This window comes from Malania oleifera, chromosome 6 (assembly GCF_029873635.1).
Source record: "Malania oleifera isolate guangnan ecotype guangnan chromosome 6, ASM2987363v1, whole genome shotgun sequence".
In the NCBI taxonomy this organism is placed as follows: Eukaryota; Viridiplantae; Streptophyta; class Magnoliopsida; order Santalales; family Ximeniaceae; genus Malania; species Malania oleifera.
Genome location: NC_080422.1, coordinates 90,134,600 through 90,143,829, shown reverse-complemented (window position 1 = coordinate 90,143,829; position 9,230 = coordinate 90,134,600).

Sequence of the window (9,230 nt, the reverse complement as noted above, 5' to 3'; positions counted from 1 at the left end):
TGGAGGTCCTGCATTGCACGGATAGGCAGCGAGTCCTTTATGCCACCTTCCAACTGTCTGGGGAGGCGGGTCGATGGTGGACTGCAGTGAATATGCTGGAGAAGCAGAGAGGTGGTCCTGAGGAGATGACATGGAGCCGTTTCAAAGAGGTGTTCTTCGATAGCTACTTCCCAGCTTCCGTATGAGATGCGAAGGCAGATGAGTTTTTTGCGCCGACTCAGGGGAGTTTGACGGTGCAGGGGTATGCGGCTCGATACATAGAGCTGTCCCATTTTGCACCATGTATGATCTCAAGTGAGTATGAGAAGACTTAGAGGTTCGAGAAGGGTTTAAGGAAGGATATCCGCAGACTAGTGGGTATGCTTCAGATCCGCGAGTTCTCGGTGTTGGTGGATAAAGCCACAGTGATCGAGACTGGTATCCGAGAGGACGAGGTGGATCAGGAATCGAGGAAGAGGATGATACCTTCTGGTTCTCAGACAAGATCTCGTCAGGGATCGTGGAAGAAGAGGAGCAAGGACTCAGGTTACCGCCAGAATACCGAGCGCAAGGACTCTCAGACGAGCCAGACCGGTGGTCGTTGTACCAGATGTCACAGGTGGCATGAGGGGGAGTGCCAATCATTTGGGGGTAGTTGCTACAACTGTGGCTAGTCAGGCCACATGTCTCGCGATTGTCGAGCACCGAGGCGAGATGTGCCTGCAGTTAGTGGGGACCGAGGGAGCAATCAGATACCTCGAGGAACCATTCAGACGAATACAGCTTCAGCCAGAGTATACTCTCTTACTCCAGCGGTTGCTGATCATGCAAGTAACGTGGTGACAAGTACCTTATTATTGCTTTTGAATAAAACTTCTATTTTGTTTGATTCGGGTGAGACCCATTCCTTTGTGTTTGTGAATTTTGTGGGACGGTGTGGGGTTGAGACTTAAGATATGAATGAGGTGTTATCTGTTGCTACGCCATCTGGGAGTGTATCTTTCTGTAGGAAGATGTTGGTAGACTGCCCAGTGGAAATTCAGGGAAAGCTGCTACTGGGTAGACTACCCAGTGGAAATTCAGGGAAAGCTGCTACTGGCGAATCTTGTGGTATACGACATGTCAGGGTTTGATATCATTCTGGGGATGGATTGGTTGTTCTCTAGTTATGCTGTGATCGATTGTCGTAGGAAGGTGGTAGTTTTCTGACCTCCTGGAGAGCAGGAGTACAAATTCGTGGGATCATGTGTGCATTTAGCGCCACAGATTCTATCGGCATTACAAGCGAGGAGGTTACTCTTGGACGGATGTCAGGGGTACTTAGCTTGTGTGGAGGAACCGTCGCGGGATGAGTTGAGACTCGAGGATATTCGGGTAGTCAGCGAATTCCCGAATTTGTTCCCAAATGATTTACCTGGTTTACCTCCAGATCGTGAGGTGGAGTTTGCGATAGAGTTGCTGCCTGGTAAAACACCGATCTCTAAAACTCCGTACTGGATGGCTCCAGTAAAACTTCGGGAGTTAAAGGAGTAGCTGCAGGAATTACTGGACAGGGGATTCATTCGACCTAGTGTTTCGCCTTGGGGAGCTCCAATACTGTTTGTATAGAAGAAGGACGGGTCGATGCAGATGTGCATTGATTACCGTGAGATTAACAAGGTAACTGTGAAGAATCGTTATCCTTTACCTCGCATAGATGATCTCTTTGACCAGTTGCAGGGGACGCGAGTCTTTTCGAAGATCGATTTGCGGTCAGGATATCATCAGGTGAGGGTTAGAGTAGAGGATGTAGTGAAGACGGCTTTCTGAACCAGATATGGCCACTACGAGTTTTTGGTCATGCCTTTTGGGTTGACGAATGCTCCGGCGGTGTTCATGGATCTGATGAACAGGGTTTTCCATGAGTACCTAGATCGATTCGTAGTGGTATTCATTGATGATATTCTGGTGTACTCAAGGAGTACGGAAGAGCACGTGGAACAATTGAGGTTAGTGCTACAGATTCTGTGGGAGAAGAAGTTATGCTAAGCTGAAGAAGTGTGAATTCTGGTTGAGTCAGATTGCATTTTTAGGCCATGTGGTTACTGGGGATGATATATCAGTTGACCCTAGCAAGATTGAAGCTGTAGTCGACTGGGTAAGGCCGAAGAATGTGCAAGAGGTTCGGAGTTTTCTGGGACTGGCGGGTTACTATCGTCGGTTCATAGAGGGTTTCTCTAAATTTTCTGGACCTCTGACATGATTGACCAGGAAGGGAGTACAGTTTGAGTGGACTAGTGATTGCGAATAGTGCTTTCAAGAGTTAAAGCACCGGCTGGTTACTGCTCCAGTGTTGACCATTCCTTCGGGGAATGATGGATTTGTGATTTATAGCGACGCGTCTCTGCAGGGCTTGGGATGTGTGCTTATGCAGCTGGGTAAGGTTGTGGCGTATGCTTCCTAGCAATTGAAAGAGTATGAGAAGAATTACCCTACGCATGATCTGGAGTTGGCTGCTGTTATATATGCATTGAAGATCTGGCGACATTATCTGTACTGGGTGCAGTATGAGATCTTCACTGACCATAAGAGCCTCAGGTATTTCTTCACGCAGAAGGAGTTGAACATGAGGCAGAGGCGGTGGCTAGACTTGATTAAGGACTACGATTACATGATCAGTTATCACCCGAGGAAGGCTAATGTGGTAGCTGATGCGTTGAGTCGGAAGTTGGAGCCTACGGCTGTATCTGCGGTTGTAACTCGGTGTCACATCAGACAAGATTTGGAAAGCTCAGGTATAGAGTTGGTGGTTGGTGATCATCAGGCTTATCTTGTTGGTTTGGTGGTCCAACCGACTTTATTTGAGCGTATAAAAGCCGCGTAGGCTAGTGATGCAGAGTTGGCAGAGGTTATGGAAAAGGTACAACAAGGACTGACTACAGAGTTTAACATCTTTGAGGGAGGTGTGCTGAGGTTTGGGACTAGACTGTGTGTTCCAAACGATGATGAGATTAGAAGGACGATTCTAGAGGAGGCGCATCGTTCTAAGTTTACGGTACATCCTGGTAGTACGAAAATGTATTGGAACTTGCGTGAGACCTTCTGGTGGTCTGGTATGAAGAGGCAGATTGCTCAGTTCGTGGAGCAGTGTCTGATGTGTCAGCAGGTGAAAACTGAACATCAGAGGCTGGTAGGGCCGTTGCAGCCTTTGCCTATTCCGGTGTGGAAATGGGAGCATATTTCCATGGATTTTGTGACCGGTTTGCCACCAGCGCTTCACGGGCAGAATGTTATTTGGGTGATAGTGGATAGATTGACGAAATCTGCTCATTTCATACCGATGAAAGTTAGCTAACCTTTGAGTAGGCTAGCAGATTTGTATGTGCATGAGATTGTGAGAATGCATGGGATACCGATGTCCATAGTATCAGATCGGGACTCGAGGTTTACTTCCTGATTATGGGCCGGTCGACCGAAACTCTCGAGTTGACCAAATTTTTACCTCAGTTAATTAGGGTAAATCAGGGTTAATTTCTTAAACTCATTTAAAACTTTTTTATTAATTCTCTATATGTCCCAAATGGTTATAATTTTGGCCTCCTCTATATATATGAGTTAATTTGCAAAACTTAAAAGAGATTAGCATATTTCATTAGGCAAAATCCTCTGTATTTTCAAGATCATATTTTTCATACTACAAAGCCCAAACACTTTTTGTTTGTTATTCTTTTGATAAATCCAACTTCCTAAGAGTGTTCTTGAGTGGTTCTTGTTGCTTAAACTCTCATTGTTCTAGATTGGTTGATTATTTTTATAGAGAGTTTTTGCTAAGGTATTTCCCCCGATTTAACTAATAAATCTTTTAGTGGAAAAACCCTTGTAACTAGTGAGTCTTTGCATCATTGTTGCAAAACTCATCAAGCTTGTGTGTTTTTTATTTGCAAAATATTTTTCACAAGCTTACATATTTTTCAAATATCTCTTAAGCTATTATTTTGTGAAAATCTTATTTGAGATATTTTGAATATTCTTGTTGGAACACTTTGAAACTTCCTGTGATTGATTTACTTTGATACTTTGTTTCAAAGGTTGTTTTGAAATACACTTTAGGACTTGATTGCATATCTATATCTGATTGAGTGTTTAGTACACGTGATTGACACTGAGCATATTTACTATCATTTGTGCTTGCATATATTATTTGGATTGTATTGTAGCACATATCTGATTGATTAGAACCACTCCATTTGTATACAAAAATTATATTGATCATTGTATTCCAGGCATAGGCTTGAAGAGGGAGACTTGCCCTTGTAAAAGTCACGGACTGGCTTCAACCCAGTTAGGAAAGCTTGGTGTACCATCCTGGTAAGGTGTAGTTGTAAGTTGAGGTCAGTCCTGTTAATTGACCAGGTTGTAAATTGTGTTGCTCCACCTGTGAAGTGAGCCTATAGTGGAATCCTTGTGCTTGTGAGCCAAGGCGGGGACGTAAGCAGTATTGGCCAAATCTCGATAACATATATGGTGTTGATTCTTGTTGGTCTTACAAGGCTTAACATCTTATTTTGATGCTAAGAAACAGGTGAAACTTAACATATTTGATTGAAGTAATAATATTTCAGGACTTATAAGGATCAAGCATGTAAATGCAAGGTCAAGGATCCATTGCAAGCTTATACTTCAAAGAAGGATGATAATATAAAGCTTAAAAGGCATTGATTCAAAGAATAAAGCTTGAAGATTATGAGAGCATGGATATTAAAGAGAACTCGATGAAAAGCTCAAAGTATTTTAAAGCTTGAAGACAAGTAACAAACCAAAGCATGAAGACTTAAGTATTTAAGAATGACAATGTAAGTGTTTTAATGTTTAAATATCTTTTGAAATATTGTTGAAACTCTTTAGGGGATATTTATGAACTTAGAGACCTCTTTTAAAACCTCGGAAAATATTTTATGAAAGATCAAATCAAAAGAGCAAAACTAATTTTGAAAACTAAAAATGAAAAATAAAAAAAAATGAACTGGTCAGCCGACTAACTAGATTACATTGGGTTTACTCAGCCGACTGACTAGATTACATTGGGTTTACTCAGCCGACTGACAAGAATACAACGATTAAATAAACTGCCCAGCCGACTGACCAAATGAATTGACCTTACTCAGCTGACTGACAATGTCCAGCCGACTGCCATTTTTGAACGTGGTTGAGTCAGCCGACTGATGATTTAGTGGAATTAATTTCTAGCAGACAGAAAGGCCTTAGCTGCCTATCCAGCCGACTGATCCTGTGAAAATTGCTTACCAGTCGCCTGTCCAGCCAACTGACTCTACGGGAATTTGAATTTTTGAACTTAATAGGAAATTTTTAAAATTAGTTTTTCAAATATGAACGTTATAAAAACTTGGTAGACACGCCAAGCAACGTAGGGAACAAGAAAACTTTTCCTAAAACCTCTATAAATACATAGTTTTACAAATCAAACTATACCAAGAGTCAAGGAATTGAAGAATCTGCTGAAAGCTTCGTTGCAAACCGGCTGTTCTCTCTTGCTAATCTTTCCCCAGCTGATATTGCTGAATTTTTGAAAGAGCTGATCTTCCTAATCTATTCCTACTGCTAATCCTCATCTAAGAAGAATATTGGTGAATTCTATACTTAAGCTTCAATTCTATTTCATATTGGTATTTAAATTGTTGAAGTACATAGTGCTGAATTTATACTAATCTACTTTTTTTGAGATTGTTCTTGTACGCAGCTACTCTTTTGTATTCTTGCAGTATTTTTGACGATTCCAAGGTGTTTGGATCGTTGGCTAAGCGAGGGGATATCGCTTGGAGAGGTGTAGCTCTAGTCTAATTGAAGAGTGACTGAGTGAAGGAATATCACTTGGAGAGGCGAGCTTTGACCTATTGAAGGAGTGTGTAATGGTGTTGTTCCGCCCAGAAAGGAATTAGTTTTAGTGAATCCTTTGGTGGTTTGCCAAAGGCGAGGACGTAGGCTAGGGATAAGTCGAACCTCGTAAAAACCTGGTGTCACTCTCTCTTTCCTTTACTCTATTTATTTTCTAGAAAACATATAAACTGTGTGGATGTTTTAAATTCTACAAGGTAATCTTTGAAACTATAAACCAAAGTTTATCTCAATCAAAAATTAGGGTTTTAAAGATTTCCAACAATAGTAATCAAAATATCTTTAAAAATATTTTCTCAAAATTTTAGCATAAAGAGATATCTGAAATATAAGCTTGTCAAAAATAATTTTATCACAATTAAAATACAAGCCTTGGAGTCTTACAATGCAAATGTCAAGACTCACAAGCTTCAAAGTTTTCCCCACATAATGAAGTTATAAAATAAACTAAGGGAAAAACTATAAGCTAAAACTCTCAATAAAAATCAATCATGCAATAAATCAAAGAGAGTTTTTAGCAGGTAGGAATATTGTAGAATCACTCAAGAATACTCTCACACGATAAGATTTTTCAAATAAATAAACAAAGGATGAGTATTTGACTTAGTATGTGAAGATAGAGTTCTCAAAATTTCAGAGGAAATTTCCCTAATTAAAATCCCTAATCCTCTAATAATTTTTGCAAATGATCACATATATATATATAGCCTTACTCAAAAATATAACTGTTAGGGACCTATTTGTCATTTTTGGAAAAGTTTAAATGAGGTTAATAAAAAATAACAGCATTCTAACCTCGGTAAAATCCGAGCAACCCGAGAGGGTCGGTCGACCAGGGTGCTCAGTTCGGTCGACCAGGAAGAATTTGAACTATGAGTTCGATCAACTGTTCATAAGGCGATTTATGAACCTTTGAGGTTCGATCGACCGTTTTGGGTTTGGTTGATTGAACTTTGGTGTTCAGTCGACTAGACAATTTTTGTATCAAGAGTTCGGTTGACTAGGCCGTTGGGATCTCCCCACATATTAGTTCGGTCGACCAAAGCATTGTAGCTCATTTTAGGTTCAGTCGACTGAAGGGTCAAACTGTTGACCGTAGGGAGGTTCAGTCGATCAAATGATTCTGCGTGTAGAAGTTTGGTCGATCGAACACACTAAAAATGTGCATTTTGGTCCAGATTTAAATTAAAAGTTTCCCCTGATAGCATATATGATAATAGAGACTTTTCTAAGGTCTTTTTACTTAGGCCAGAAAATCTAGCGTCGGTCGACCGAAAGGTGATCTCTAAGGTATTTTTTGAGTTTATAGTCCTACAAGCATGATATACAGATTATTACAGACCTTTTTGAATTTAAATATTACAAACCCGAATATGAAAATACAACAAGTAAATATGTCGGGATCTTCATTCTTCTTCAAGTTACCGCATGCCATCAATATGATCTTACTAGTATTATCCTACACACAAACTTGACAAACATTAAGTATCTTATATTTGTCATTATAAAAAATGAGATAAAGCACAAAAAGTCAACAACTCCCAATCACAATATTAGAATATATATATAAAAAATCAATGTTTTCTTAATGAAAATTAGTTGAAGCTCTCCAAAAATATTAAAGACAAAGGCTAGAAGCATTTTTTTGTTAACATCAATTCATTTTCTATAGTGAAAATTGTTAGTCGCCACTAAATTAAGCACATTGTCTCCATAATAAAAAATAAAATAAAAACAATGTTTTTCAAATATAGAAATTAACCAAAGCCACAAAGATCCATATGATAAAATGACATAGTTTCCAAAAGGGAAATTATTTGTAAGAGATCATTTCAAATTAAACACCATCTAAATTTTAAAAAACAAATCATGTATAATCTTGATAAACTTTTAGTAAAGGTAAAAAATAACCATTGATTAATTTTTTTTTCCAAAAGTAAGATTGATTTATTTGTCTTCTCTTCTTACCGGTATATTGCAGAAGTGCACTATAACTCACCTGAGCAATATTGATGTGTAGATGCATATATACTTTATCTAATTATCATGTGTGCTAATTTTGAATTAATGTTTGTTGAAGGATCGCTATATGTGAAACTAATTGAGAAATATTTTAAAAAAAAATGCATGTTTAACCACCACATAATTCAATGAATATTTGAAACTATAATTAGAAGCATAAACAACATCTAAGACAAATATGTTTCAATATTTTAGTAGGAAAAGCAATACACACGAGAATCATGTACTTGTGAACAATAGATTTTAATTTTTGTGTTTATAAAAAGAAATCAGGTAAACCCGTTACACTCCTAAATCATGGATAAAAATAGTCAAAAGAAAAAAAAAATAGAAGCTTGAATTATTAATATGTATATAGTTTAATACAATTTTTTAATTTATGATAGAGAAAGAGAATATAGCTCTAAATTAGATAACATTTCAATTTTGATACAGAAATAAAATCAAAATAATTTAAGGTAGGTACCTATCATAGGTATTATATTCCTCCACTAAAGTTATATCGCACAAGCAATGCAATCTTGGATAAGCCGTCACAATTTTAATGAAGGGGACAAAATATGCTCGTGACACCTAAAGGGTCCATTTAGCTGTGAAAGATATTTTTTATTTTCATTTTTCTTCATTGAAGAATTATAAAAAAAAAATTTGCTTATTTTTTAAAAATGCAAAATAAATTTTTTTAAAATTTCAAATTATTATAAAAGGACAACTTATTTTTTAATTTTTAAAGATTATGTAAGATACTATTTGAGATCATGTCGAGGTTTGAATTTATATTTATGTACATTTAGAAGAAACTAAAACATAATTCACAAAACCAAAGCACAAAATTTAGAATGCTCCTGTACAATTAAAAAATTATAAAATAATAAAAAATATTTTTAAATATTTATATAAATAAAAAATAAAGTGATATTTTTATAACTATTTTAAAAAATAAAAATGAAACTATTTAAACAAGCAAATAATATGTTCAAACATTTTATTATTGTCATGCTAATATTTTTGAAACCAAAAATTAAGTAACTTTGTTAACTTTTTGAGTCCGATCGCTGTTTTGATGTTGACAAAGTACAAGTATCTAATGTATGCATTTAGTATTTTTGAACAGGTTCATGATTCAGCAAATACATGAGGTAAATGACATGGAAGCTGGAAGGAACATAGAAATCATATCATTTGGCGTATTCCATGAAGATGGAAGAGTAAAAGAATAAGAAGAAGACATGTTCTCAGTAGTATATGCATTTAATTTTTCTATTTTGGTTTGTAATAATGATATGTTTTAAATGCTCAGATGACCATAGGAAATCAAATGACCGTAAGACACCCTT